This window comes from Macaca thibetana, chromosome 3 (assembly GCF_024542745.1).
Source record: "Macaca thibetana thibetana isolate TM-01 chromosome 3, ASM2454274v1, whole genome shotgun sequence".
In the NCBI taxonomy this organism is placed as follows: Eukaryota; Metazoa; Chordata; class Mammalia; order Primates; family Cercopithecidae; genus Macaca; species Macaca thibetana.
In genome coordinates this window covers 171960459-171967073 of record NC_065580.1, presented here as the reverse complement: position 1 = coordinate 171967073, position 6615 = coordinate 171960459, and positions in this window count along the sequence as shown.

Sequence of the window (6615 nt, the reverse complement as noted above, 5' to 3'; positions counted from 1 at the left end):
GAATCTATGCTCCTAAGTTGCAATCCTCAAGCTTGGCCCAAATAAATTTCCTACTTATATTAATTTTGCCTCAGCTTCTTCCTTTTAGGTCGATAACATCACAAATATAAAAATCTTTTTCACACAAATAATTCACTTCATCCAAGTTCTTTGTTATGAGTTGTCACTTTTATTTTCTACCTTTTCTCCTCCTTTTTCTATGTTTATCTTGTTTTATAATTATTAGTCTTTAAGCATAGAAAATTATGTAAAAATTAAAATTATATGTAACATTATTTATTGGCTACCTTGAGTAATCATAGCTCTGTAACAAAGGGGTAAACCAGCATTCAAAAGACAGTTGAGCATACATCAAAATCACTTTAATGTGAAAATTAAGTGTAGAGGCTGAGATTTATCAATACTTTATAAATAGCACATACCATAAGCCTTGACATAAAATATGCTCAACAAATATTAAATAAATAAATAAATTTAAAGTTTTGAGTATATTTTGAATATGTTTATATAATTTAGATTCAAATACTCTCAATTTTCATTTCTTGAGCTCATGGCAAAGTTCCTTTTTCAGATTTTTCTTGGTATTATCTTGAGGCCATATGATTAAGTAAGTTATCCAAAGATGATGGGTAAAAAGTGATAAACATCATTTCCAGGCCCAACTTCTGAAAGGTCTTCTGTGATCCTCCACTATCTTATTTTCTTCATTCTCTGTGCCTGGAAGCTGAGGGCTTCAGGACAATAGAGCCCCAGGATGGAAAGGCATTGGATCATTGAGTCACTTCTTGGAGGAAGAAAACCTAAGAGGGCTTCTTGACCATTGGACTGTGACCTAAACAAGGTATATTTTTGTAGCATTAATTGTGGAGGTATGTCCTAAGAACGTGATTGCTATGATTTGAATGTGTCCTCCAAATTTCGTGTGTTGGAAACTTAATCACCAATGTGGCAGCATTGAAAGATGGAGTCATTAAGAGGTAATTGGATCATCAAGGCTCTGCCCTTATGAATGGATTAATCCATTCATGGATTAACAAACTAATAAGTTAATGAACCAATGGGTTATCATTGGAGGGAAACTGGTGGCTTTATAAGAAGGAAAAGAGAGACCAGAGCTAGCATGTTAGCACGCTCTACCCTCTTGCCTTGTGATACCCTGCACCACTTCAGGACTCTGTAGAGTGCCCCACAGTGAGAAGGCCCTCACCAAATGCAGCACCTCAACCTTGGACTTCTCAGCATCCATAACTGTAAGAAATTAATTCTTTTTAAAAATAACTTCATGACCGAGACTCAAAAGCAAATGCAGAATAAACAAAGATAAATAGATTGGTCTTAATTAAACTAAAAATCTTCTGCACAGCAAAAGAAACAATTGGCAGAGTCAACAAACCACTCATAGAGGGGGAGAAAATTTTTGCAATCTATATACCCGACAAAGGAGTAATATCCAGAATCTACAAGGAACTCACACAAATTAACAAGAAAAAAACAAACAAACTCATCAAAATGTGGGCTAAGGACATGAAGACTATTCTCAAAAGAAGATATACAGATGGCCACCAAACATGATAAAATGCTCAACGTCACTAAAGATCAGGGAAATGCAAATCAAAAATGCCAAGACCAGCTCAGTCGGGGAGACCCTAACCCAGCAGCGCTAGAGGAACTGAAGACACACACACAGAAATATAGAGGTGTGAAGTGGGGAATTAGGGGTCTCACAGCCTTCAGAGCTGAGAGTCCCGAACAGAGATTTACCCACATATTTATTAGCAGCAAACCAGTCATTAGAATTGTTTCTATTGATATTAAATTAACTAAAAGTATCCCTTATGGGAAACAAAGGGATGGGCCGAATAAATTGCAGCAGGAACATACCCTTAAGACACAGATCACTCATGCTTTTGTTTGTGGCTTAAGAATGCCTTGGCTGGGGGCGGTGGCTCACGCCTGTAATCCCAGCACTTTGGGAGGTCGAGGCGGGTGGATCACGAGGTCAGGAGATCGAGACCATCCTGGCTAACACAGTGAAATCCCATCTCTACTAAAAATACAAAAAATTAGCCAGGTGTGGTGGTGGGCGCCTGTAGTCCCAGCTACTCAGGAGGCTGAGGCAGAAGAATGGTGTGAACCCGGGAGGCGGAGCTTGCAGTGAGCCAAGATCACACCACAGCACTCCAGCCTGGGCCACAGAGCAAGACTCCATCTCAAAAAAAAAAAAAGAATGCCTTTAAGCAGTTTTCTGCCCTGGGTGGGCCAGGTGTTCCTTTCCCTCATTCCTGTAAACCCACAACCTTCCAGCTTGGGCGTTAGGGCCAATTATGAACGTCACAGTGCTGCAGAGATTTTGTTTATGGCCAGTTTTGGGGCCAGTTTATGGCCAGATTTGGGGTGGGGGGGCTTGCTCCCAAAACAAAACCACAATGTGATACCACCTTACTCCCATAAGAAAGGCCATTATCAAAAACATAAAAAAAAAAATAGATGTTGGCATGGATGTAGTGGAAAGGGAGCACTCTATACTGCTGGTGGGAATGTAAACTAGTAGAACCACTATGAAAAACAGTGTGGAAATTCCTTAAAGAATTAAAAGTAGAACTACTATTTGATCCAGCAATCCTATTACAGGGTATCTACCCAGACGAAAAGAAGTCATTATACAAAAAAGATACTTGCACATACATGTTTATAGCAGCACAATACACTATTTCAAAAACGTAGAACCAGCCCAAATGTCCATCAATCAACTAGTGGATAAAGAAACCGTGATATATATATATATAACCTATATATGGTATATATATATTACACATATATGGTGTGTATATATGGTATATATATGGTGTGTGTATGTGTGTATAAACATATATACATATATGCCCCCCACACACACACACGTATACCATGGAATATTACTCAGCCATAAAAATAAATGAAATAATGGCATTCACATTCACAGCAACCTGGATGGAATTGGAGACCACCATTATTCTAAGTGAAGTATCTCAGGAATGGAAAACCAAACATCATATGTTCTTACCAATAAGTGGGAACTAAGCTATGAGGATGCAAAGGCATAAGAATGATACAATGGACTTTGGAGACTCAAGGGAAAGGGTGGGAGAGGGGTGAGGGATAAAAGATTACACATTGGGTACAGTGTACACTGCTTGGGTGGGTGCACCAAAATCTCAGAAATCACCATTAGAGGACCTATCCATGTAACCAAACACCACCTGTTCCCCGAAAACCTATCGACATAAAAATAAATCAATAAATATAATTTTCAAATGGAAAAAATAAAATAAAATAGATTATCTAGTTTCAGGTATTCTGTTATAGACAACAGAAAACAGACTGCGAAAATGACATTGGAGTAGTAGGTTGAGAGATGACATCTCCTTTGACTTTCGAGCTGATAACCAAACAATATGATAAAAGAAGCCATAAAGAAAGAAAGAGGTACCTAATACTGTTCAGAACCTGTTTAGTTCATATTTTTATATGCTCATTTTTCTCCATCCTAGGAAGGTTTCTTTGTGGTTCCACACGAATCCTGAGTACATGGAATCTTAATACTTAAGAGTCTCCGAGATTATTTTGTTCAAACACTATCTACAAAGAGTAACCTCAGTATCACCCTAATGTATAGTCATCCAAATCTAATTATGCAGCTTAAGATTCCTTGTGAAGGGCAATTTTGTAACTGTGGTTGCTAATTATTCTATGAATAACTATTATAGGTTACAGAGAGACAGAAAGATATATTGATGATGGATCTTATAAAAAGACTGAGAGAAATAGAAAATTTGGAAATATTACTATTTTTTATTTCTGGGTGCTAAGATTATTAAAAATGTGCATTGTGTTTTTCGATATTTTTTCCTGCATTTGGTATGCTTTGTTTTTATAGTAAGAACAAAAATCTGTACTCATACTTTAAAAGAAATAAACAAAAATTTTTCTCTGTTTTAGTCTCACTCTTCCTCTGCAACAAAACAGATAATTTAAGTGTATTTTATAGATGAGAACTTTACAAATACTCAGCTATAACAATTATTTTAGATCCTATACATTTTTCTTCTCCAAGTTAATTGTGGCTTTTCCTTCTCAGTTTACTCACTGGTTTACTTAAGGATCTTTTCCTGAGGTGATTTTGAAATGGTCAGGATTATCTGATGGTCTGTTTATGTTTGGCAACATCACTCTTTAGAGAACATTTGAGTTTATAAGTGTTTTGAAAAGATACAGGAATTAAAAAGGAAAACCACAAATAAATTGTCCATCATTAGATTTTTTTTCAATATAAATTACCTGGTTTGTATTGTGGCATTTAATTTTGCCCATAATTATCATTAGATAAAGAGTTAACACATAAAGGCAATTGATACAAATAACTACTTGCATAAAGTGTGTTTTTGAAGTAGGATTTCAAAGGCAAAAATATAGATAAATAATTAACCAAGCCACTAAAAAAGGGTTCTGATTTGACAAGTTGGGGGAAGAAAAAAATATCAGTTATTTCCAGTAAGAATTTATGTGTTGACTTAAAAATGTTTTGTGAAAATGTCAACTAAATCTACTTTCTTATTAAGAGTATAAATAATAAAGCTCACATGTTGATATGAAACTCAACCACATTTGTTCTAATAAACAATATACCTAAGGCAGGAATTAGCAAGAAAGCTTGCCTTCAATCACACACAAAAAAATTATTGGCAATAACAAACAAATATAATACTGTTTAATTAATTTCCCAGTGATTGTTTACAACATTTGACATATCCATATACACTGATAACACCCAACATACCGTATTATTTATGTCATTACTTGCAGATATTTATAACTATCTAATGTAGTATCATGACCAGCCAATGTGAGAAATTTTATTCTTTAAATAGAGGCTTTCTTGTGTTCATGTATTATTTTTATCCATTTATTCTCATATTTACTTGGTTCATATCATGGAGTTGATTTGCAGTATTTTTCTTGTCACTGAATTAAATCTGCCCAATTGAGAAAGAATCAGCTACAACAGCTAGAGCTCATGAACACCTAATAGCTGTTACCATGCAAGTATCATGCCTGAAATAACAGGATTGTGCACAGTAGTTGATAGGATAAGTTATCAGACATCATCCCTCTTTTTAAAGGTTTCATCTTAAATCATGCAAAATACATTTTGACAACATCTTCAGGTTTCTAATTAACTTACAATGAACTTTTCTCACATGTAACGTTTTCCTATTTTCTTCTAATTGCTATTTGCTTATTTTCTAGTAAAAGTAGAGTAGTACTACCTTTGAATTTTTGTGAACATTACTTGTGTAAGGGGACTTGAGTTTCATCTGTGAATGAGGCAGGATGAAATAGACTTCATATAGCTCCTTCAGTCCTTAGATACTCAAGACTTTTCATGCAGAGACTCAACTGAGACATAATCTATGAATAATAATAACAAAAAGATATTTTGTTGCTTACATTTATTGAGTTCTTACTACAGGCCGAATTCTGTTCTAAGCACTTTACATTTATTAATTTGTTACCAGTCAATTTTAATGGCAATAAATAGGATTTGGGAAGACTTGAACTAATCTGATTAAATACTGGCATTAAGAAAATCGGATAAGATTCATAATCTGACAAAAACTTTTGATACTTGAATTTTTTTTTTTTTCACTTTAAAGAAAGATTGAACTCTATGTGTCACCAATTCAGGTATTCATTGGAAGTAACGAGGTGACATACTGTTCCTTCCACTTTCAAGAATTCATTTTCCATATTAATGTTTTGGTAATATTTTAATAACAGTGTAGGCTCCTCAACGATTTTAATTAAATTGTGCAAAATGTGATTTCTACTTCTTCTTCTATAGCTTTTATTCATTTTCCATGTATACAATATAGTACACATTGAAAATAGGCTTACGGTACAGGGATTTGTTCTGAACAATACGGCGCAGGTTTGTTTACCCAGCGTAATCTTTCTCATCACTTTTGCTTCCAGACTTTAAGAATTCGTTAATGCTTTACGCCAGTTCCACTTTTTTATCCTTGTTCTGATACAGTCAGAGGACAATAGAATGGAAAGGAGGGTGCACATCTGCAAACCATGTGAATTCAAAGGAAGTATTTGGTTTTGTATTTTATATAAAAAAAAATAGCTCAGGCTTCCCATGAGAATGGCTAAGAGGCAAGCTGAACACACTGACTTGTTTGACCCTCTGAGGATCAGAATATTTTTGTACTTGAAATAAGTAATGAATCACCAAAAATACTTTCTTAAAATCCAGCAGGCAATTTTCTTTATATTTTTTTCTAAAATTATGACATGCTTTTCCTGTACTAGAAAAAAATAAAGATTTTTTATTTTTTATTTTTATATTATTTTTATTTTTTTATTTTAAGCTGTGTCATTGATAAAGCTTAAAATAAGAAGCCTAAAATAATGAGCCTAAAATTCTAAGTAATTGAAAACACCACTTATAGTGGTATATATATTTTTAATAAACTTCAAGAGATACTTTCATTATTTTAAAATTTACTTTGACCCATTTATTTCTGTAAGTTTTCATATCATACTCTCCTCTTTTCAAAATTCTACGAGGAC